Source organism: Ovis aries, chromosome 6 (assembly GCF_016772045.2).
Source record: "Ovis aries strain OAR_USU_Benz2616 breed Rambouillet chromosome 6, ARS-UI_Ramb_v3.0, whole genome shotgun sequence".
Lineage (NCBI taxonomy): Eukaryota > Metazoa > Chordata > Mammalia > Artiodactyla > Bovidae > Ovis > Ovis aries.
In genome coordinates, this window is record NC_056059.1 from 20,672,748 (window position 1) to 20,698,684 (window position 25,937).

Genomic DNA, 25,937 nt, shown 5'->3' on the forward strand with positions numbered 1-25,937 from the left:
GGGGCCCTTTGTGGCCCGATAATGTTTTATTCTTTATCCTACATAACTCATACCTACTGTTCACAGAAGAACAAAAAAGTAAAGACATGTGGTAAGAGAGTTGAAACAGTGTAAGTGTCAGGCAGTGTCCCTGAGGAAGACACCCCAGGAGATCTGCAAAGCTGATGGGTAGGGAGTGGAAACAGGAGGAGAGAGACTGCAGTGGACTGAAGACCAGCATCACTGAGGGCAGCAAAGGCTGGTGGGGGTTGATAGGAAGCTGACCCTGCAGGCTCTCACAGGTTCATATAAAGAATTAATCTTGATCCTAAGAGTGTGGGAAGCATTGAAAGGTAATGCATTTTAAGCAGGTAGGTGACTTAACTCAATTTTTGACTTGCATTTTGTAAGATCCCTCTGGCTGTCTTGAGAATTTGCTGGAATTGGTTGGGGTGGGGGTGGGGGTGGATGGGAAGGTGTGGGGTGATTAGGTTAGAGTGGGGGAGTCCGCTCTAGAATAGGAAATTATTGGGGAAGTCCAGACAGGAGATAGAAGTCACCTTTATCTGCTTGAAGTTAGGCACGGGAGGAAGAGAAAGGATTTAAAGATCTATAAGGGATAAAATTGACAGGACCTGATTTTTTTGAATGTTTTATTTTTTATTTTATTAACTTTATATTTTATATTAGAGTATAGGTGATTGGCAGTGTGTCAGTTTCAAGTATACAGCAAAGTGATTCAGTTATACATATACATGTATCTATTTTTAACTTTTTTTCCCCATTTAGATTGCTTACATAATTAAGCAGAGTTCCCCATGCTATACAGTAGATCCTTTAGTTATCCATTTTAAATATAGTAGGGTGTACATATCAAACCCAAACTCCCTAATTATCCCTCCCCGACATCGTTCCCCCCTCACAGCCATACTTTTGTTCTCTAAGAACGTGAGTCTGTTTCTGTTTTGTAAATAAGTTCATTTGTATCATTTTGGTGGACTTGACATAATAAGTGATACCCTCAAATATTTGTCTTTCTCTCTCTGACTGACTTCACTCAGTAAGTCAGTGTCTAGGTTCACCCATGTTGCAGCAAATGACATTATCCCATTCTTCTTCGTGGCTGAGTCATAGTCCATTGTACATATGCACCACGTCTTTTTTATCCATTCATCTGTCAGGTTGCTTCCATGTCTTGGCTATTGTAAATAGTGCTACGGTGAACATTAGGGTGCATGTATTCTTTCAGACCATATTTTTCTCTGGACATACGCCTAGGAGCAGTATAGCAGGATCATAGTTTAGCTTTATTTTTAGTTTTTAAAGAAATGTTCATGCTGTTCTCCATGATGGCTGTGCCAATTTCCATTCCCCCCAACAGTATAGGTTGTTGTGTTTTCTACACCCTCTCCAGCATTTATTGTTTGTGGATTTTTTGAAGATGGCCATTCTAACCAGTGTGAGATAGTATTTCATTGTAGTTCTGTTTTGCATTTCTCTAATGATTCGCAATGTTGAACATCTTTTTGTGTGCCTCTTGGCTATCTGTGTGTCTTCTTTGGAGAAATGTCTAAAGTGACAGGACCTGATGGTAAAGACAATATGGGGTTTCTCTATGTGTATGTATTTCAAAGTAGCATAAAAGATACTCAAATTAAGCGATTCTTATGGTTAGTTTTTCTTTCAAAGCACATCTTCACTTTTTCTCTTGTTTTTCCTACTAGATACAGTAGTCAAAATTTTCAAGTAAGCACAAATATGGAATGACTGAGTAAAAATGGAAGGGGGAAAATTTATTTTTATTGAAATGATTTTGACCATCAGTGTAGAATAATTATTCATCAGTTTAGAATAATTATGGGCTTCCATTATGCCTCAACTAGTAAAGAATCTGCCTACAATGCTGGAGACCTGGGTTCAATCCCTGGGTTGGGAAGATCCCCTGGAGAAGGGAAGGCTACCCACTCCAGTATTCTAGCCTAGAGAATTCTGTGGACTGTACAGTCCATGGGGTCACAAAGAGTTGGACACAACTGAATGAGTTTCGCTTCATTTCTTCACTTAGAATAATTATAGCACACATATTACATTTTTCTTAAGTGTGAATTATGTCACCCCTCCCCAAACTACTAATAAAGAAGTCACTTGAATAATGGCCAACATATAACAATATATTACACTTAAAGTGGCTATAGAGAAGAATTAAAAGTGAAGAATACTGAATAATGTTTAACTGTCATTATCTAGGTGGTGCATGAATGATTTAGGGTCAGCCTGGAGAATGATATTGGAAGCATGACTGGGTTCAAGAACAGAGGTTTTAAAGCTACTGGCTTTCTCTGGTTCACTCATTTTTTTCTGTCATGATCATACTATTCTTTTTGATAAATTTTGCCAGTTTTTATTATTCTGACTTGTGGGGTAGTTTAAAAAAGTGTGAATTATAGTTGAAATTTCTTTGTGCTTTTTACACACTCTTGAGTTTTCTTTAGCTAGCACTTAAGTGATTAACATATTAAATATAACTTTAATAGCCCAATTGCCTATATGACATCTGCCACTGACTGTTCTATTTAAGAAGAAAATCTTAGGGATCTATCTTTCTGTAGTATGAGGCATACTGTTCATTGGATAACTGGTGATGGATTGTGCTTGTAGGAGACAGCCAATGCCTGTGAAAGTGAACATTTAGACATTTTGGATAACACTCGGATGTAAATTAAATCTCCTTTTGAAAAGAATGAGTAATGTGAAATAGCATGTGTTTTAAAGGATGAACTAGGTTGCCACAAAACACTGAGTGAAGTTAAGATTTTGAGGTATGAAAGCTAGAGATTTGGTTGACTAAGGTGACCTGGTCTTGTCACCACCCCTGCTGAGCATTTCAGCAGCTCTTCGGTGACTGCTGTGTTCTCTGAAATGTATCATGAACATTCGAAGACTCTCAACGACGCCGGTGTACTATGCATGACTGCATTACCTCAACCTGCTCAGAACAGGAGGAGCATTTTAAAACACACGACAGGAGCTCTTCCACTCACTCTTTCATCTGCTGCTTCTTTTTCCCTTTTAAATTATATGTCTATCGTGGAAAATGAGTTACAGGAAATCACATGGCAACCTAGAGAGGTTCTGAGAAGTATTTTAGCTTTGACTTTAAGCTTATACAATTTTCCTTAAAAGACAAATAGGCATTTTAGTTGGTGTTTTCCACCCTAAATGATAAATTTGGCTTGGAGTGTCTTTCTGTATATTGCTGTTCAAATGCTTTGGATCTCGAACAATTATGAGATGTAAATGTTATGGATGGGGACTTTTAAAAATGGCTGGCCCTGTGACTCAGAGTTACGGGAGCTCAGGCTTCCTTCCTATTTGTGCTGTGTTTCTGACAGCAATACTTCTTTCTGCCTTTGACACCATTATTTTTGGCAAATCAAGCTTATTTCTATTTTTCTATCCCTGTTGAAAGGAAGTAATCCTCCTTCTCCACTCCTGTGTGTCCTTATCTCTTATTAATTTATAATAATAATCTATGTGAGTCCTTGAAATTGTTTTTCTTTAATAAATGCTAAGAGTTTTTTTTTAAAAAAATCCTCATTTAACTCCATATATTGATGTTCAGTTCAGCTTATATGACCTTTATGAACCATTTTTTCTAATTCTTTACCTTGGAATTTGTCTTGACTCCAAGGAAAGAAACATTTACTTAGAACTTCAAATGTACCATACCACATATGATGCACTTTGTGTTATGTTTTTAAACTCATAAAGTATCTCTATAAACTTAATCTCATTTTACTTGCTTGAGATGGTTGTTGTAATTGTCTTTATTTTATAGATGAACAAATCAGGGTTTAGAGGAATTATGTAGATAATCTGTCCATGGAGATATTTGGAAAATGGGAAAGTCAGCTCACAAGCTGAATAATATTACTATTTAGAAAAATATATAACTCACAAATTTAAAATGTTTAATAAGTGATTGCTGTATGTAGAGTGATGTCCTTGGTATTGGGGATAGAAGTTAATAAAAAGACAAAGTCCTTGCTTTCACTCCGTTTACATTCCATGATGGGTTTTTTTTTTGACTCAGTTTTATTTTTTGCTAAAAATACAAAACCAATATGGCATCACATACATAATCACCTTAGTGTGACTGACTTAATTTACCCTAAACATGGACTCCTTTTTTAAAAAACATTTAACAGATGGACTGTCCTATTAAGATGACCACTGAACTATTATAAATATGATGCACAAATTTTCTTTATATGAAGCTAGAATGGAGCTTGCAGGTTTTTGGTTTTTTTTTTCCTCCCATTTGACCGATAATGTGTATTTTCAGAGCAGTTGGTTGAACTGAGGGGTAACTGTGGCAACTATTAAATGGAACCAGGTTAAATGATCTGTACAGAGAATGGCCTCTGAGTCTTGGCTAAACATTGAACCCCATGATGGGCCAGCTAACAGAACATGCCAGGAGACATGCCTAGGTGCGGCAGGAGAGCTTATGCCAACTTCACTGACACTGATATAATTGTTCTGTTAACTTATTCAAGAAGTATTTCTTCTTTCTAAGCCCCAAAACAGAGGAAAAATTCAAATAATATCTATGCTATTTTAATACATCCTACAAAATAGAAAGTCATGTATTCTGTGAGTTAACTGTTCCATGTCCTGTGTTTAGCTAGAAAACAGCTTGGCAAATCCACACATGCTGGAAAAAGTCTTTTCCAAGGAGCTTTTCTCTGAGAATTCTTATAAGGATAAATTTCTCAGTAATGTTCTACAATAACAGAAGTTTACAACCCTTGTTCATATGGAAAATAGCTTAGAAGGAAATTGTCATCAAGATTCAAACTCTAGGATAATATTTATAGTGGAAACAAAATAATTACTCCAAAGGTTAGTGCATTTTCCATATTTTAAGTTTCTTTGAAAATAATACTGCATTTTGGAGACAGTGAGTCTATAGGGAGTCTAAAACATAATAGGGAGGACTCAGATTTGATGTTCATTGATTGTTGTAGCAATTTGAACCAAGAAAATGATAAACACCATACAGAAAATAAAAAGGCTCTATTATTAGACGTTTTAATTGTCTTGGACTGGTTGAAATACTCTGAAATTATCTTTGCAATTTATTATTTTGATACTGGTATTGTGATATACAGGCTTCTTTCAAATAAGCAAACACAGCCCTTTAGGTTTGCCGCATGCAAATGATAGGCCTTGCAGGTCAAACTTGGCAGGGGAAAATGTTGCAGTTCTACGCAGTTCCAGCAGGGGTCAATATGTTTTCATGATTACATACCCAATGCTCAGTGAGCAGGCAGCCGGAGTGTTGATCCTAATTGGAGCAGACACAAGGATCTTCTATAATCCTCTGACATCCTTTTCAAATAATAATTCTTAGGTGGGTGGTGGGCTGGTAGCTGCAACGCCAGTGCAGGCTTCTGTACAATGAAGCCTAACCATTGTCAATTATTTTTGATGTATGCTAGCTTAACTTAAGTCTCCTTCTTACTTGCTTTTCCAATCCACAGAAGGGTATTGCTCCTCCTAATTACTGAGACACAGTACCCAGGATGGTCAGGACAAGTGTGTTATTTTGGCTTAATGCACTCTTCCAAACCCATTGCCCCCCTTTTTTTCAGCCTCCCTGTGTTCTTGCTTAGCACACAGAGCAAGCTTATACCTTCAGTCAAATATTTCAAGATTATTTTACTTATACCCTTAATTGACAGCCATTTGACTTTTAACTCATTCAGTGCCACCACTTAGAGAAAAGTGGAGACATAATGATGAATATGCATGATAATATTTGCATGTATAGAACTGCCAATAGGTTCATCACTGAAGGTAAATCCTTTCCCCACCCACACACTTCCTCATAATTCATTTAGGGGCTCTAGCCAGCCAGTGGTAGTCAGGCAGCAAACTGTCATCCTTATGTGCATTTTAAAGAATGCTGGTTGTCCGAGTCTCCAACTGTCACACAGAAGCTTGAGTTCTTTGAGTCAAAAGAAAAAGAAAAAACCAGCCACGCATGTCCTGCCCCACATTTGTAAGCTCATTTTTTACTCTGCTTGGCCCCGACTGCAGCCCTTTCTGTTGAGCTGGGGAGTGAATGTCTCTATGTACAGACATTTGCAGAAATTCGATTCTGGAGAGCTGAGGAGTGTTGCAGCAGGAATGTATTACTGGGACACTTGGAAGGTGGTTAACTGTTTGAGTGCTGCTGCTGTGCTGCAGAAGAGAAGGGGCAGCACAGCAAACAGGGCTCTGGCTCCACAGGGATAAGCCACGTGGGACTGTAAAGCGATGCCCTGCTGTATCTCTGTAGGCAGGCAGTGGGGGCTTGGGGGATGGGGGATGTCTTTTGGAAGGTGAAACGCACTTTGTAAAAGGTGAAGTCAGAGTTAGACAAAACCAGCAGGGACTCATCTGGATCTTGGTTCATAATGGCTGGAATCATTTTCTACTTATAATAACAGTATAATGCTTGAGAGGTATCTGAAATTAAATCCTCCACCTTAGGCTGAAACTTCAGTGTCTGATAGCAAAGAATCTACTTATCTATACATGTAGGTACATTTAAAAGATCCTCTCTAAAAATGGGTGGAAGTTTCTTTTACTATCAAAGATTTTTACCTGTACCCTTTAATGCAGCAATAATAAAAACAATGGTAACCATCTCTACTATTCTTGGTAAATCTCTCTTTAAAGATCATATTGGTATCCTTAAGCAAAACAGGGAGCAAAATTCTTTGGAGCTACTCTTTCTTTCTCTTTAATTCTTAATTTCCTTAAAAAACAAAACTTAGCTTCCTCAAATTAACGAAATGGTATGAGGCATAACAGCTATAAGTTGATGAAAAGAACAGCAGCAATTTCAGCTTGGGTCTGACAGCCACCTGACAGGTGATACTCATGTCTCTGATGGGTAGTCAGGAGAAGCTGGGAAGAATTTTCAGCCCATTCTTCGCTATTGGAGCAGACAAATTCATTTATTTTTAGAAAGGTCATGGTTAGCATGAATGGGAAAATGATTTAGGTGCATAATAATGCTCTCTGTTAAGTGAAGTATTTATTTATTCCAGGAATGTTTATTGAGTGAGTACTATATGCTGGGTGCTGATAATAAGCATTGGGGCTATGTTGATGAATAAAATAGGCAAAGGCTATATTCTCATTGGAGTTTCCTTATCATTAAAATATATGCAGACTTTGAAAGTGTGTAAGTATATGTTCTAAAAAAAATTCAATGTATTTTTATTTTCTCACTTCACACGTTTGCTTCTTCATATCTAACATGTAGGCTGAAACACTCCTTGTATTCACTGAAGGTGAAAAAAATACGTAACTAAAGGGTGAATTACAGAATTTCAGTGACTGTGGAGCTGCTTCAGAACCTATTTTGGGAACACTGTATGTAAAGTGGTTTACAAATAATTAGAAGATTAGGCTACTTTTTAGCTAGTGCGTTCATTCATAAATCTAAGCAAATGCTTCTGGAGACGCTGACAGCAGAGTTCAAGGTTGCGCATCTCCACTGCAGGAGGTCATGACAACTGAACAGAAGCATTTCTTGTTCTCCCAGCATGGTTTCAGGAAAACCAAATGGTCTCTGCCCTCGGAATCCTGATCTCATGAATTAGGATAAGTGAGGGGATGGTTTCCAAATTACGTTTTAAGACTTGTGTGGATTTCAACACTACCCATAGGCTTAGGCGCAGAAGCAAGCTTAAAGTAGAATAAATAGGTATCTTTGTCACTTATTTATTCAAATACAGCTCTGTGAGCAAAGATTGACCCCCTATATCTAATGATTGAAAAAACTTTGAAAACTTGACTTAAACCCAAAATTTGGAGCTGTACTAGAGCTTTGTTATTATCCACACAATACATTTTTCAAGCTGCCTGAGAAGCAGGGCCTTAGGCACCTGCCCTAGCTAGCTTCTATGCTATAGACTTGCAGTTCTTCTATAGGCTTAAACTGGAGCCTTTCTCTCCACTCATCTTGAGAAGAAATCTCTAGGAACAAAAATAAAACCTGGTCCTTTCCCTTCCCCGTTGTTCTGATTCTGATACTCATCCTCTCTGCTTTCCCCCCAAGGTATGTGATGGCCAACATATTCTTGCTCACGTTTACATTGAGTTAAGGAGTCATCATAAACTTCCCATCTTGTGGACTTCCTGAATGCGAGGAATACTCCTAAATTTCTAAAAGGAACATTAAAATGTTCTTTTGGAAGGTTTCAGAAAATATTCCCGGGCTCTTGAGGGTTCTGAACTCTTTTAAGAAAAGATACCACTGTTTCCCTAAAGCAGATTTTTTTTTTTTGTTCTCAGATTTACAACTCCTTGTTAGATAATATATACATCACAATAAATGGGAAATGTATCAATAAGAACGTGTTACTGCTTCTCTTTAGAGTCCTCTCTCCCCCTCCATTCTTCTCCCCCACTGTCTCACACACTGAGATTGCCTCCGCGTTTGGGTATCTATTATGCATATTTCTCTGCCTTCTTACATGACTGTGATTTTCTTGGTTACTGCAAGGGTATTGAAAGTTATAAACAGATTTTAAAAATAAAGCAGTTGAGTATTTTAGAGTCTTTCAGAAATCACCCAGCCTAAATGTTTTTTTCTGGATGCCAATATAAATTTTAAAGGAAATAACCACTGCAAGAAATTATCATGATAGACAACTTTTAAGATTTTTCTGGTTATCAGCTTGGAGCAGATATGTTTTTCTCCCTGTGAGAAAACTCTCTTCTATCATAGTGAATTCTTTGCTTTTTCCTCTAGGTGTAGGGTAAAGGTGTTGTGCAAAATCTGGGTACCCTACTAAAGCCCCTTAACACGATGCAGTGGGAAGTAACTCAGAAACTCAGGTTATGTCTTGGAAATTCAGTCTCTATAGGTTCTAGTTCCTCTCTTACATTGTACTATTATTGATCTTGAGCAAAAAATTCTATCTTGGCTTTTAATATCAGGTGACTTGTTTCCTTTTCTACTTTATCATCTAGGAAACTCGAATCAAATTTGGGAACTGCCAGTGGCAGTTTTATATATCTCTAGGAATGTGCTTTGTGTCTTAACTTTACTAATTCTACCTCTTTTTTTTCAGTAATTTTTTTCTTTGGAATTCTGTTGAATGTGTGTTTGTGTAAGCCATCTCAAATAATTTTGGAAGAAAGGTCATAAATAAGTGAAAGTTAGAGAATACATTTATTGTTTACTATGTAACACACTGTGAGACACACTGAACTATCACAGTTCAGTTCAGTCGCTCAGTCGTGTCCGACTCTTTGCAACCCCATGAATTGCAGCACGCCAGGCCTCCCTGTCCATCACCAACTCCCAGAGTTCATACAGACTCACGTCTATCGAGTCAGTGATGCCATCCAGCCATCTCATCCTCTGTTGTACCCTTCTCCTCCTGTCCTCAATCCCTCCCAGCATCAGAGTCTTTTCCAATGAGTTAACTCTTCGCATGAGGTGGCCAAAGTACTGGAGTTTCAGCTTTAGCATCATTCCTTCCAAAAGAAATCCCAGGGCTGATCTCCTTCAGAATGGACTGGTTGGATCTCCTTGCAGTCCAAGGGACTCTCAAGAGTCTTCTCCAACACCGCAGTTCAAAAGCATCAATTCTTCGGTGCTCAGCCTTCTTCACAGTCCAACTCTCACATCCATACATGACCACAGGAAAAACCATAGCCTTGACTAGACGGACCTTAGTTGGCAAAGTAATGTCTCTGCTTTTGAATATGCTATCTAGGTTGATTATAACTTTTCTTCCAAGGAGTAAGCGTCCTTTAATTTCATGGCTGCAGTCACTGTCTGCAGTGATTTTGGAGGCCCCAAAAATAAAGTCTGACACTGTTTCCACTGTTTCCCCATCTATTTCCCATGAAGTGATGGGAACGGATGCTATGATCTAGTTGATGTTTAAACCAAATCTGTTAAGTAGTAGTAATATATTAGTTAGGAATGCATTTAGCTGCAAGTAGTTAGATATCTAATGAATAGTGATCTAAATAAGGAGAGCGTATTTATCTTAACAAGAGAGTTCCAGAAAAACATCTATTTCTACTTTATTGACTATGCCAAAGCCTTTGACTGTGTGGATCACAATAAACTGGAAAATTCTGAGAGAGATGGGAATACTAGACCACCTGACCTGCCTCTTGAGAAATCTGTATGCAGGTCAGGAGGCAACAGTTAGAACTGGACATGGAATAACAGACTGGTTCCAAATAGGAAAAGGAGTACTTCAAGGCTGTATATTGTCACCCTGCTTATTTAACTTCTATGCAGAGTACATCATAAGAAACACTGGGCTGGAAGAAGCACAAGCTGGAATCAAGATTGCTGGGAGAAATATCAATAACCCCAGATATGCAGATGATACCACCCTTATGGCAGAAAGTGAAGAGGAACTAAAAAGCCTCTTGATGAAAGTGAAAGAGGAGAGTGAAAAAGTTGGCTTAAAGCTCAACATTCAGAAAATGAAGCTCATGGCATCCGGTCCCATCACTTCATGAGAAATAGATGGGGAAACAGTGGAAACACTGTCAGACTTTATTTTGGGGGGGCTCCAAAATCACTGTAGATGGTGACTGCAGCCAGGAAATTAAAAGACGCTTATTCCTTGGAAGAAAAGTTATGACCAACCTAGATAGCATATTCAAAAGCAGAGACATTACTTTGCCAACTAAGGTCTGTCTAGTCAAGGCTATGGTTTTTCCAGTGGTCATGTATGGGTGTGAGAGTTGGACTGTGAAGAAGGCTGAGCGCCAAAGAATTGATGCCTTTGAACTGTGGTGTTGGAGAAGACTCTTGAGAGTCCCTTGGACTGCAAGGAGATCCAACCAGTCCATTCTGAAGGAGATCAGCCCTGGGATTTCTTTGGAAGGAATGATGCTAAAGCTGAAACTCCAGTACTTTGGCCACCTCATGCAAAGAGTTGACTCATTGGAAAAGACTCTGATGCTGGGAGGGATTGGGGGCAGGAGGAGAAGGGGACGACCGAGGATGAGATGGCTGGATGGCATCACTGACTTGATGGACGTGAGTCTGCATGAACTCTGGGAGTTGGTGATGGACAAGGAGGCCTGGCATGCTGTGATTCATGGAGTCGCAGAGTCGGACATGACTGAGCAACTGAACTGAACAAAAGTCTAGAGAAAAGTGCTGTTGACATTATTTGAGAGCTCAGTGGTGTGAGATATAGCACCACTAAAGACCATTCTGGGTCATCAAACATGTTTTAACTACTTTAAAACAGCATAAATCATATGAAGTAAAGTTTCTAACCATAGTGGAATTAAACTAGAAATTATTAACAGAAAGATTTATTGGAAATCCCAAATGTTTGAGTATTAAACTGCTGCTGCTGCTGCTAAGTCACTTCAGTCATCCAACTCTGTGTGACCCCATAGACGGCAGCCCACCAGGCTCCCCCGTCCCTGGGATTCTCCAGGCAAGAGCACTGGAGTGGGTTGCTATTTCCTTCTCCAATGTATGAAAGTAAACAGTGAAATTGAAATCGCTCTGTCATGTCTGACTCTTTGCGACCCCATGGACTGCAGCCTACCAGGTTCCTCCATCCATGGGATTGTCCAGGCAAGAGTACTGGAGTATTAAACTACACACTTCTAAATAACACAAATGTCCAAGAAAAATTATCAGGACATATCAACAAAATGTGAACATATGACTTAGCAAAATTTGTGTGATGCAGTGAAAATTGTACTTAGAGGAAAAGCTATAACATGAAGTGTGCATATTAGAAAAGAATAAAGATCTAAAAATCAATAACCTAAACTTCCACCTTAACAAAATCAAAAGAGAAAAGTAAACTAAACCCAAAGCAGGAGGAAGAAAGACAATAGTAAAGATAAGAGATTAAAAATTAAATCATAATGCAGTGGGAAATCACTTGGTATGCTAAAGGATCTCACAATCTAACACAAGTGGAAAAAAAAGAATTTAACAACTTTGCAAATAAACGAAGCATCTTTTCTGAAAGGGATGGGGGAAAAGGTGCTTACCAAGCCACCTTTGGAAATGAGCAGAGATTGTAAACCTAAAGAAAGGGATGTAATAAACATGAAATCCAGTTGATAAGGCTCTTTCCCTTGGGGGTATGGTTTAACAAATTTAAACCCCTATACATGTATGCTAAATTTAACAGTTACCTGAGTTGATGGTTGGTGGTGGAATCAGGTTTCTCACTATTGGAGTGAGGAGTTACAGACAAGCAAGGAGAGAAGTCTACAAGCAAGGGAATAATCCATGTGCCTGGGAGAGTTTCACAGACTTTTTTTGTTTTTGATGGTCTTGAAAATTTTGAGATGTACCAAGTATTTTGACATGGAACAATAGACTGGTTCCAAATAGGAAAAGGAGTACTTCAAGGCTGTATATTGTCACTCTGCTTATTTAACTTATATGCAGAGTACATCATGAGAAACACTGGGCTGGAAGAAGCACAAGCTGGAATCAAGATTGCCAGGAGAAATATCAAAAACCTCAGATATGCAGATAACACCACCCTTATGGCAGAAAGTGAAGAGGAACTAAAAAGCCTCTTGATGAAAGGGAAAGAGGAGAGTGAAAAAGTTGGTTTAAAGCTCAACATTCAGAAAACAAAGATCATTGCATCTGGTCCCATCACTTCATGGGAAATAGATGGGGAAACAGTGGAAACAATGTCAGACTTTCTTTTGGGGGGCTCCAAAATCACTGCAGATGGTGATTGCAGCCATGAAATTAAAAGATGCTTACTCCTTGGAAGAATAGTTATGACCAACCTAGATAGCATATTGAAAAGTAGAGACATTAGTTTGCCAACAAAGGTCCACCTAGTCAAGGCTATGGTTTTTCCAGTAGTCATGTATGGATGTGAGAGTTGGACTGTGAAGAAGGCTGAGTGCCAAAGAATTGATGCTTTTGAACTGTGGTGTTGGAGAAGACTCTTGAGAGTCCCTTGGACTGCAAGGAGATCCAGCCAGTCCATTCTGAAGGAGACCAGTCCTGGGTGTTCATTGGAAGGACTGATGCTGAAGCTGAAACTCCAGTACTTTGGCCACCTCGTGCGAAGAGTTGACTCATTGGAAAAGCCTCTGATGCTGGGAGGGATTGAGGACAGGAGGAGAAGGGTACAACAGAGGATGAGATAGCTGGATGGCATCACCGACTCGATGGGTGTGAGTTTGATATGAACTCTGTGAAATGGTGATGGACAGGGAGGCCTGACGTGCTGCAATTCATGGGGTCGCAAAGAGTCAGACACGACGAAGCAACTGAACTGAAATATTTTGTATTTAATTGAAAACTGTAGGGAAAACCACTTGGCCATTCAGGTATGACCTATATCAAGTCCCTTACGCTTATACAGTGGAGATGACAAATAGATTCAGGGGATTAGATCTGGTAGACAGAGTGCCTGAAGAACTATGGATGGAAGTTTGTAACACTCTACAAGAGGGTGGTGACCAAAACCATCCCAAAGAAAAAGAAATGCAAAAAGGCAAAGTGGTTGCCTGAGGAGGCTTTACACATAGCTGAGGAAAGAAGAAAAGTAAAAGGGAAGAGAGAAAGGGAAAGATAGATCCAACTGAATGCAGAGTTCCAGAGAATATCAAAGAAAGACAAGAAGGCCTTCTTAAATGAATAATGCAAAAAAAAAAAAAAAGAGAGAGAGAGAGAGAGAGAGAGAGAGGAAAACAATAAAATGTGAAAGACTAGAGTTCTCTACAAGAAAATTGGAGATATCCAGGGAATATTTCATACAAGGATGGGTACAACAAAGGATAGAAATGGCAAGGACCTAACAGGAACAAAAGAGATTAAGAAGAGGTGGCAAGTATACCCAGAAGAACTGTACAAAGAAAGGTTAATGACTTGGATAATGACGGTGACGTGGTTACTCACCTAGAGTTAGACATTCTGCAGCGTGAAGTCCAGTAGGCCTTAGGAAGCATTAATATGAACAAAGCTACTAAGGTGATGGAATTCCAACTAAGCTGTTGAAAGTCCTAAAAGATGATGCTGTTAAAGTGCTGCACTCAATATGCCAGCAAATCTGGAAAGCCCAGCAGTAGCTACAGGATGGGAAAAAGTCAGTTTTCATTCCAATCCCAAAGAAAGGCAATGCCAAAGAATGCTCAAACTAGCATACAGTTGTGCTCCTTTCAACATGCTAGTAAGGTTATGCTCAAAATCCTTCAAGCTAGTCTTCAGCAGTAGGTGAACTGAGAACTTGCAGATGTATAAGCCAGGCTTTGGAGAGGCAGAGGAATCAGAGATGCAATTGCCAACATTCGTTGGATTATGGAGAAAGCAAGGGAGTTCCAGTAAAACATCTACTTCTGTTTCATTGATTATGCTAAAGTCTTTGATTGTGTGAATCACCACAAACTGTGGAAAATTCTTCAAGAGATGGGCATACCAGACCACCTAATCTGCCTCTTGAGAAACTTGTATGCAGGTCAAGAATAACAGTTACAACTGGACATGGAACAATTGACATTCCAAACTGGGAAAGGAGTATGACAAGGCTGTGTATTGTCACCCTGCTTATTTAATTTTTATGCAGAATATATCATGTGAAATGCCAGGCTGGATGAAGCACAATCTGGAATCAAGATTTCCAGGAGAAATATCAACAACCTCAGCTATGCAGATAAGCACATCTAGTACCAAGATACGGGTTTCTGATACTATTTTCTAAAAGAAGAAACCAAGTCTCCTTTGTGAAATAGCAGGTTCTAGAACTGGGGCAAGGAATATAGAAGATGAGCCTGGAGAATCTTATAGTGCCAGAAAAGAAGGAAACATTTAAAAACAGAAGCGAACAATGATAAAAGTATGTTAGAGGGAAATGTAAGCCAACTGAAAGAGCTCTTAATGGCAAAAGCCCAAACAAGTTCAACAAGATAAAACAGTAGTGTGGGTTATAATTCAAAATACAAAATGAATATCCGTAGGTCTTTACTGCTATAAGCAAATGATGAAATAAATACATAAATGGGACAAATTAATGTGCCTGATGATTTCAGATAATTTTGTACATACTTCATCCTCTGAAGTAGAGAACAACTCTTCATTCCTAACGTATGAGCTGAAAAGAGAGACATCCTTCCAAAGGGTAGAGTTATGGAGAAAGGGCAAAAAGAGTAACTTGACAGGGAAGAAACCCGAGGAACATTACTTCAGCTCCATAATCACAGTTACCATCAACAGGGATAAGGGATGGTGATAGTATATACCCTTGACATTTTTCTGTGACTTTGAAATCCTACCAAAATAAAAGTCACACAATAAGGCCTGTGGGGGATTTGACCTCTATGGACTTGGTCCTCAAAATGTGGTCCGTGGACCAGCATTATTGTCATCACCTACGATCTTCTTAGCAACACTGAATCTCACACCCCACCTCAATCTACTCTCAGAATCTGCCTTACACCGAGTGATTTTATACTTTATAAAGTGATTATATGTCACTTTACCAAGTGATATGTTCAGGTGATTTTAACACACATGGAAGAGTCAGAAGCCTGCTTTTTAGGACTTTATTTGTGCCAATTCAGTTCAGTTCAGTCGCTCAGTCGTGTCTGACTCTTTGTGACCCCATGAATCGCAGCACACCAGGCCTCCCTGTCCATCACCGACTCCCGGAGTTCACTCAGACTCACGTCTATCGAGTCCGTGATGCCATCCAGCCATCTCATCCTCTCTCATTCCCTGCTCCTCCTGCCCCCAATCACTCCCAGCATCAGAGGCTTTTCCAATGAGTCAACTCTTCGCACGAGGTGGCCAAAGTATTGGAGTTTCAGCTTCAGCATCAGTCCTTCCAATGAACATCCAGGACTGATCTCCTTTAGAATGGACTGGCTGGATCTCCTTGCAGTCCAAGGGACTCTCAAGAGTCTTCTCCAACATCACAGTTCAAAAGCATCAATTCTTCGGCACTCAGCCTTCTTCACAGTTCAACTCTCACATCCATACGTGACCACTGGAAAAACCATAGCCTTGACTAGATGGACCTTTGTTGGCAAAGTAACGTCTCTGCTTTTCAACATGCTATCTAGGTTGGTCATAACTTTCCTTCCAAGGAGTAAAGCATCTTTTAATTTCATTTGTGCCAGTACTTAGCACCATATGCAGGTGTTGTAGACATAAAGGGAGGTTGGTCACTTATACTTTCATACCATCAGGCTAGCCTCATGTGTATGCCACCTTGTTCCCATTTCTCTCCTTAACCCTTGTCACTCTAGTGTGTATAGTACAAAAACATATTCAGAAACTTTCAATTCAGTAAAATCTGCTTAGTTTTTCTCTTGCCTTTATTCTATCTATTCTCATTCAAAGCTTAGTTTGAAACTCATCTTACCTGTGAACACTTTGCTAAACACCTTGAGCATCTTTAAACCTCTTTAATTCTGTCAGTCTTAAAGAAAAAAAATTGATCTCTCACTTTTGATTATATGATGCTATTTTCTTGTTCTGTTCATGAGTTCCAAATAGATTGTATGTTTCTGCTGTTACAGATTGGATTTTATGAAAGGACCTGTTCTCTATTACAGTTGTTCTCTATTACAACTCTTTCCATGTATGATGTTTATCCTCTAGAGTATATGGAAGAGGATTCACTAGAGATGAGAGAATATCAAACTTCTCATTATTTATCAGGAGCTGAAGAAAGGGAGTCTATTGTATTAACATTCTATAAAATGTTTTTAATATATAATTTTATAAACTTTATATTGGAGATGCAAGCTGAAAACTTTTTGCTAATGCGGGTATGTAATCAAAAATGATTGGAAACCACAGCTTTAGATAGTCATATAAAATTTTCTGCCCCCGTCTCTTCTCTCCTGCCCTTCTCTTTTCTTTCTCTCTCTATGTATATTTATCACATTTATCAATAAAGGGAAAACTGAAGGGAGAGGCAATGACAATCCCTGTTTGGCACAGGAGCCCTCATTGTAGATATGTTGGGTTCAAAGAGCAGCTCATTCTTTGCTGGCTAGAGATACAGTTATGGAGATCAGTATTTAATTGACATTGTACCAGAATTACTATAATAAATTACAATTTAATTTTTTGTTGTTTATCAGTGTTTTCTCATTGATATATTGAATATCATAGGATAACCTGAGGTAGAGTTAAATAAACTCGATTTTACAACTGTGGAAAAGACAATAACTATTTTTTGCCAAAATCTCTAGTTTCATATTCAATTTAGAAAAATGCTAGCTCTTAAAAATAATATGCTAGGTCTAAAATCCTATGAAGCTTCATTTGATGAAGTCCTGATTACATATGTTTTTTTTTGACCAATAGAGAGCAAAACTTCTATGTATCATGCCTAAAATCTAAATTTATTAGAAGAAATAATGTAGAGAAAATGGAAGCTGCTAATCTTTAAAATATTTGATATTTTATCACTTTTAAAATATACAGTAACATACACTGGTTCTAATTATGAGAATAAAAGTAGTTGGAAAATCACTGCTAACGACAATGATAACACACTAATAGAACTTACTCCTCAGAATATGTGCTTTTTAAAATATTTGCCAGTCATATTACAGATGAGAGATTTATTAGCCTAATACATAAAGAGCTTCTCAGTTCAGTTCAGTTCAGTCGCTCAGTCATGTCCAACTCTTTGCAACCCCATGAATTGCAGCACGCCAGGCCACCCTGTCCATCACCAACTCCCAGAGTTCACACAGACTCATGTCCATCGAGTCAGTGATGCCATCCAGCCATCTCATCCTCGGTCGTCCCCTTCTCCTCCTGCCCCCAATCCCTCCCAGCATCAAAGTCTTTTCCAATGAGTCAACTCTTCGCATGAGGTGGCCAAAGTATTTTAGCTTCAGCTTCAGCATCATTCCTTCCAAAGAAATCCCAGGGCTGATCTCCTTCAGAATGGACTGGTTGGATCTCCTTGCAGTCCAAGGGACTCTCAAGAGTCTTCTCCAACACCACAGTTCAAAAGCATCAATTCTTCAGCGCTCAGCCTTCTTCACAGTCCAACTCTCACATCCATACATGACCACAGGAAAAACCATATCCTTGAGTAGACGGACCTTAGTCGGCAAAGTAATGTCTCTGCTTTTGAATATGCTGTCTAGGTTGCTCATAACTTTTCTTCCAAGGAGTAAGCGTCTTTTAATTTAATGGCTGCAATCACCATCTGCAGTGATTTTGGAGCCCCCCAAAATAAAGTCTGACATTGTTTCCACTGTTTCCCCATCTATTTCCCATGAAGTGATGGGACCAGATGCCATGATCTTCATTTTCTGAATGTTGAGCTTTAAGCCAACTTTTTCACTCTCCACTTTCCCTTTCATCAAGAGGCTTTTAAATTCCTCTTCTAATTGATTATTTTCTTTGCAGTCAAAGATGGAAAAGCTCTATACAGTTAACAAAAACAAGACCAGGAGCTGACTGTGGCTCAGATCATGAACACCTTATTACCAAATTCAGACTCAAATTGAAGAAAGTAGGGAAAACCGCTAGACCATTCAGGTATGACCTCAATCAAATCCCTTATGATTATCAGAGGAAGTGAGAAATAGATTTAAGGGCCTAGATCTGATAGATAGAGTGCCTGATGAACTATGGAATGAGGTTAGTGACATTGTACAGGAGACAGGGATCAAGACCATCCCCATGGAAAAGAAATGTTAAAAAGCAAAATGGCTGTCTGGGGAGGCCTTACAAATAGTTGTGAAAAGAAGAGAGGCGAAAAACAAAGGAGAAAAGGAAAGATATAAGCATTTGAATGCAGAGTTCCAAAGAAAAGCAAGAAGAGATAAGAAAGCCTTCTTCAGTGATCAATGCAAAGAAATGGAGGAAAAGAGCTCCTAGAAATTAATAAAAATAAGAAAGACTGATTACTCCACTAAGAAAAGGATAATGGATATGAAAATATGATTCATAGGCGGTGGTGGTGGTTTCAACACCAAGTTGTGTCTGACTGTTGTGACCCCGTGGACTATAGCCTGCTAGGCTCCTCTGTCCATGGGCTTCTCCAGGCAAGAGTACTGTAGTGGGTTGCCATTTCCTTCTCCATGATTCATAGGTAGGAAAGTACAAATAACCCAAGAACATACATAAAGAGAAGCTTAAAACCAAACTAAAATACTATGTATTACCCATAACATTTGTAGATGTTTAAATATACTAGAATGTTTAGTAGCACATTCTATTGTTTAGACTGTAGTACGAATATTTGATTGAGTATAAATTGGCATAAGCAGCATGGAGGGTAATATAGATGTTAACATAACAGATTACTTATATATTTTGATCTAGCAATTTCATTTCTGGAAATTTAATACATGCTTACACATGTTGAAAATCATAAAATAGACTATTACTGTAAGTGTAGATTTTATTGTTGTACATTAAAATTTTTAATATTAAAAATTTAAATCCCATAAATATGTATTTTAAAACTTATTTATTAAAGATTAAATTATGATCTTTATCCTTCTCCATGCATCACACTAAATAGCTCATCTATCATATGACAAATAATGGGTACCATGATCATATGGTTGAGTTAGTATGTATCAAATTTCTCCACTGCAAAGTTAATATATATATATTTTTATAGTTAATAGGGGAGATAGTTTGAGACTAGGCGATTCTTTCTCATACTTCTGCCCACTAATTTTTGGATTTGTTGGTGGATCAGTAATAATTGTTACTATAGCATTTGCCTAATGTTGATTCTCTGTTTCTCCGGATTCACTAAGTGGAACTTGTATTTTAAGAGCTATTCCTCTCCCTATTTATTTATTCACTCAGTTATTGCTTTATATCACTACATACTTATGAATATTTAATTTATTCTATAGGTTATAATCCAATACCATTGTTTTTTCATTTTGTTGCTCTTTGATCTTTTGGTCATTAGGGCCATTGGACGTTAGACTGTTAATCCTGTTGGCTCTTGTGTCCTTTCAGAAAACTCTCACCTTTTAGAGCATTTTATTACCTTCCTACATCACCAGATAGTCCAGGTTTACCTTGTATTTTTCCTGTCATGGTCCTGGAATAAATAATTTCTGATGCATCATTTCTGTGGCATATATATGGAAATGTACAATCTCATTCTAATTATGAAGAAACATTAGACAAAACCATATTGCAGGAAATTCTACAAAATAACTTATTAGTACTGCTGAAGTAGCAAGTTCATGAAAGACAAGGAAAGACTGAGGAACTCTTACAGACTGGTAGACCAAGAGGAAATAATGACTAAATATATCATGGGATCCTGGATTGGATCATGTAAGAAAGAAAAGTCATTAGCCAAAAATTTGTTGAAATTAGAATAAGATCTTGGCTTAAGTGATAATATTACAACAGTGCTTATATCCTGTTTTTGATAATTATACCATACTTATATTAGATGTTAACATTTTAGAAAACATAGCGAGTGATATAAGGAAATTCATGTTTTTTGCAACCTTTCTGTAAGTCTAGAATTAGTTCAAAATAAAAAGTTAAAAACATTAACAGAGAAAAAATATTGAAGTAGTCTGGAGAACTCTCTAAGATATATTCTTAAATACTTTTAAACTTTTTTTAATATTCTTAAAGATTACCAATTTTGTGTTTGTGATAGACATACTAGCTTTGGAAGGATACAAAGAAACTGTCAGTATTTGTAGAGATTTTGAGAGACAGTGAGTGAAACAAATTTCATAGAATATTCTTTCTTATGATGTACATATATAATCTATAACAAAAAAGAAAAGTAAAGAAAATTTAAAGGATATTATATTACTAAAGTTAATATTGATATAATGATTTATAGGGTTAATATAGTCTGTCTGCAGTGTGGGAGATCGGGTTTGATCCCTGGGTTGGGAAGGTCCCCTGGAGAAGCAAACCACTCCAGGATTCTTGCCTGGAAAAGTCTCATGGACGGAGGAATCTGGCAGGCTATCATCCTTGGAGCTGCAAAGAGTTGGACATGACTGAGCAACTTCAATCAATCAATCAAGGGTTAATATAAAATGTGTAGGTTATTGTATAAACATATTACATATATATCAATATTTTTATCTTGAGAATAATTCATGCATATTAATACCAAATGTTTACTGAAATTCAGTTATCTCAAATGCCTTTATTTTCTAAAAATACTTTTTCACTGCTGCTGCTGAGTCGCTTCAGTCGTGTCCAACTCTGTGCGACCCCATAGATGGCAGCCCAGAAGGCTCCTCTGTCCCTGGGATTCTCCAGGCAAGAACACTGGGATGGGTTGCCATTTCCTTCTCCAATGCATAAAAGTGAAAAGTGAAAGTGAAGTTGCTCAGTTGTGCCTGACTCTTAGCGACCCCATGGACTGCAGCCTACCAGGCCCCTCCGTCCATGGGATTTTCCAGGCAAGAGTACTGGAGTGGGGTGCCATTGCCTTCTCCAACTTTTTCACTAGGGAGTGGAAATTGTTGTTTTCAGAGGGCTATTGGTTTTAGACTCTACTCAAGTGGACTATAAGTCTTCGCTGGTTGCTCAGAGGGCTTGTGGCTCAGCTAGTAAAGAAACCATGGTAAAGAATTCATCTGCAATGAAGGAGACCTGGGTTTGATCCCCGGGTTGGGAAGATCCCTGGAGGAGGGCATGGCAACCCACTCCAGTATTCTTGCCTGGAGAATCCCCATGGACAGAGGAGCCTGGAGGGCTACAGTCCATGGGGTCACAAAGAGCCAGACATGACTGAGTGACTAAGCTCAGCACATAGCGCAGTGGACTATAATTTTCGTAAACTCTTAATCAGCATTGCTGTAAAGCTCTGCTCTCAATAATCGATTCTTTCCTGTATCTGTTCTCTTGACTACAATGCCTTTCTGACATTTCCCTTTACTGGTTCTCTTCTTTAAAACTCAACTTAGGTGTTATCATCTCCAGAAGCCTTTCCTTATCTGTAATCCCCAAATTTGAGCTTGATGCCAAGTCTCAGTGCTTCTACTACACTGTGTGCTTATTTATGGCATAACCTCCAGTTTATTGTAATTTTTTTTAGTCTTCTGCTTAAATTACATGCAAATTAAGGAAAGAGCTGCTTTGCCATTGTACTATTTATACTTCAGAGAATGACAAACCTTGGTCTAATTTATATATATATATATATACATATATATTTATATATATGTATATATATAATGCAATTGAAGTAAATTTAAAATATGAATCTAGGAATCTAATGCTTCCTGCAGTGAGCAGATCCACACAGGATTAAGTCATCGATATGAAAACAGAATGAAATCACAAGCTCTAAATTCTGAAAAAAAAATCACATTAAATTAAAAGAAAAGTACAGATAAAAACACTTGAAGGAATCTTAGAGACAAACTACTAGAGATCTCATTTTTTCCATTCCCTCCATTCCATTTTTTATTGGAATATAGCTGACATATAGCATTCTGCTAGTTTCATTATATTAGCTGTACGACATAATGACTTAATATATGTGTATATTGTAAAATGACCACAAAGTCTAGTTAACATCCATCATCATACAGTTAATGCATTTTCCTTTTCCTGAGATGAAAACTTTCAAGATCTATTCTCTTAGCAAGTTTCAAACGTACAATACAGTATTTTTAACTATAGGCACCATGGTGTACAATACTTCCCAACGATATGTTTTATAACTGGAAGTTTGTACCTTTTGCCTCTCTTCTCCCATTTCACCCACTTCGCACCCCCACCTCTGGCCTCAGGCAACCACCTGTTCTCTGTATCTATAAGCTTGATTTTTTTTTTAAAGATTCCACAGACAAGTGTGATCATGTAGTATTTATCTTTTACTGTCTGACTTCATTCACTTAGTATAAAGCCATCAGCGGTGATTCATCTGTTACAAATGGCAATAGTTAATTCTTTTTTTATACAAAGTGGTATTCATATGCGTGTATATATATGTGTGTGTGTGTGAGTGTGTGTGTATGTATATATCTCACAGTTTCTTTATCTATTCATCCATTGGTGTTCCCTGGTGTCTCAGAGAGTAAAGCATCTACCTGCAATACAGGAGACCTGGGTTTGATCCCTGGGTTGAGAAGATCCCCCTGGAAAAGAAATGGCAACCCACTCCAGTATTCTTGCCTGGAGAATTCCATGGACAGCAGAGCTTGGTGGGCTGCAGTCCATAGGGTCACAAAGAGTTAGACATGACTGAGCTACTATCGCACATGCGTTCATCCATTGATGGACTCTTGGGTTGTTTCCATGTCTTGGCTGTTATAAATAATGGTGCAGTGAACATGGGAGTGAGTATAACATTTTGAATTAGTGTTTTGATTTCTTCAAATAAAACTAGAACTGGAATTGCTGGATCATATGGTAGTTCCAGTAGTATTTTGGGCACCTACCAACCTGGGAAGTTTATCTTTCAGTGTCCTATCTTTTGCCTTTTCATACTGTTCATGGGGCTCTTAAGGCAAGAATACTGACGTGGCTTGCCATTCCCTTCTCCAGAGGACCACGCGTTGTCAGAACTCTCCACCATGACCTGTCCATCTTGGGTGGCCTTACACGACATGGCTCATAGTTTCATTGAGTTAGACAAGGCTGTGGTCCATGTGATCAGTTTGGTTAGTTTTCTGTGACTGTGGTTTTCATTCTGTCTGCCCTCTGATGGATAAGGATAAGAGCCTTATGGAAATTTCCTGTTGGGAGAGAGTGAATGTGGGGGAAACTGGGTCTTGTTCTGATAGGTGGTGCCATGATCAGTAAATCTTTAATCCAATTTTCTGTTGGTAGGCCTGGCTGTGTTCCCTCTCTGTTGTTTGACCTGAGGCCAAATTATGGTAGAAGTAATGAAGATAATGGTAGCCTCCTTCAAAAGGTTTCATGCATGCACTGCCCTACTCAGTACTCCCAATCCTGCAGCAGGCCACTGCTGACCCACACCTCTGCCAGAGACTCCTGGACACTCACAGGAAAGTCTGGGTCAATATCTTGTGTGGTGACTGCTCCTTTCTCCTGAGTCCTAGTGCACACAAGATTTTGTTTGTGCCCTCCAAGAGTCTGTTTCCACAGTGCTGTGTAAGTTCTGGTGGCTCTATGGTGGGCTTAATGGCAACTCCTCCAGGAGGGCTTATGTCATATCCAGGTCTGCTGCACTCAGAGCACCTGCCCCTGCGGCAGGCCACTGCTGATCCATACCTCTTCAGGAGACATGCAAACACGGTTCTGGCTCAACCTCTGTGGGGTGTCTGGGTCCTGGTATGCACAAGATGTATTTGAGCCCTCCGAGCATCTCTGGAGGGTATGGGGTTTGATTCTAAATGTAATTTCACCCCTCCTACCATCTTGCTGGGGCTTCTCTTTTGCCCTTAGATGTGGGGTATCTTTTTCTGGTGGGATCCAACATTCTCCTATTGATGGTTGTTCAGCAATGGGTTGTGGTGTTCTCCAAGGAGATGAATGCTCATCCTTCTACTCTGCCATCTCATATACCCTTACTCCAGAAAGAATGAAGAGACAGCACCAAAGCAAAAACAACACCCAGCTGTGGATGTGACTGGTGATGGAAGTAAAGTCTGATGCTGTAAAGAACAATATTGCATAGGAAACTGTAATGTTGCTGCCACTACTGCTGCTAAGTTGCTTCAGTCGTGTCCGACTCTGTAACCCCATAGACGGCAGCTTACCAGGCTCCCCCATCCTTGGGATTCTCCAGGCGAGAACACTGGAGTGGGGTGCCATTGCCTTCTCCGACTGTAATGTTAGGTCCATGAATCAAGCCAAATTGAAAGTGGTCAAACAAGAGATGGCAATAGTGAATATTAACATTTTAGGAACCACGAACTAAAATGGACTGGAATGGGTGAACTTAACTCAGATGACCATTATATCTACTACTGTGGGCAAGAATCCCTTAGAAGAAATGGAGTAGCCATCATAGTCAACAAAAGAATCCAAAATGCAATACTTGGATGCAATCTCAAAAATGACAGAATGATCTCTGTTCATTTCCAAGGCAAACCATTCAATATCACAGTGATGCAAGTATATGCCCTGACCAATAATGCTAAAGAAGCTGAACAGTTCTATGAAGACCTACAAGACCTTTAGAACTAACCCCCCCAAAAGATGTCCTTTTCATTATAGGGGACTGAAATGCAAAAGTAGGAGGGTAAGAAATACCCGGAGTAACAGGCAAATTTGGCCTTGGAGTACAGAATGAAGCAGGTGAAAGATTAACAGAATTTTGTCAAAAAAATGCACTGGCCATAGCAAACACTCTCTTCCAACAACACAAGAGAAGACTCTACACGTGGACATCACCGGATGGTCAATACCAAAATCAGCTTGATTATATTCTTTGCAGCCAAAGATGGAGAAGCTCTATACGGTCAGCAAAAACAAGACCAGGAGCTGACTGTGGCTTAGATCATGATCTCCTTATTGCCAAGTTCAGACTTAAATTGAAGAAAGTACAGAAAACCACTAGACCATTCAGGTATCATCTATATCAAATTCCTTATGAGTATACAGTGGAAGTGACAAATAGATTCAAGGGATTAGATCTGATAGACAGAATGCCTGAAGAACTATGGTTGGAGGTTCGTGACATCGTACAGGAGGCAGTGATCAAGACCATCCCCAAGAAAAATAAATGCAAAAAGGCAAAATGGTAGTCTGAGGAGGCCTTACCTATAGCTGAGAAAAGAAGAGAAGCTAAATGCAATGGATAAGAGGAAAGATATACCCATATGAATGCCGAGTTCCAAAGAATAGCTAGGAGAGATAAGAAAGCCTAAGTGATTAGTACAAAAAATAGAGGAAAACCACACAATGTGAAAGACTAGAGATCCCTTCAAGAAAATCAGACATTCCAAGGGAACACTTCATGCAAAGATGGGCACAATAAGGACAGAAAATGTATGGACTGAACAGAAGC